The following is a 559-nucleotide window of genomic DNA, read 5'->3' on the forward strand; positions in this document are numbered from 1 at the left end:
GAACCTGCCGCATGCGCCGGCCCCCACAGCTGAAGGCACGAACCCTCTCGCCAGCCCAGGAGCAGCAGGGACAAACCCAGGAGCATCGGAGAGGAGACGGGGTGAAGCAGAACTCACAAGACCCGTCCCAGGGACCCCGGGGCTCCCCAGGACACTGGCACACGGGGAGGGGAACACCAGGGGCTAGCGAGGACACAGGGCACACACTGGGCAGCGCTGCACACAGAGAAGGTTGAAGGGCCCTGTAGAAGGGGCAGGCTCTGGGAAGGAGGGGGGACTGGCCCCAGTGCAGGCAGAGAAGAGGGAAAAGCTGTTTCCCTGCCCCTGGCTGGAGGCACAGGGTAAGGAGGTACTAGCCCAGCTTCAGGAGCCAGTGTGTGCCAGTCCTGGCCACTTGCAGCTGGGCACACAGGCCAAAGGCAGGAAGCCCCACCAGCGGCACTTGCCCCACCACTGCCCATCCCAGCCCCACTCTCCTTATCCCTGTGCCTGGAGCAGGCTGAGCCCTGCAAAGGAGAGGGAGAGGATGGGGAAGGGGCTGGAGGGGGGCTGACTCTTG

This window comes from Phaethon lepturus, unplaced genomic scaffold (genome assembly GCF_000687285.1).
Source record: "Phaethon lepturus isolate BGI_N335 unplaced genomic scaffold, ASM68728v1 scaffold27254, whole genome shotgun sequence".
Lineage (NCBI taxonomy): Eukaryota > Metazoa > Chordata > Aves > Phaethontiformes > Phaethontidae > Phaethon > Phaethon lepturus.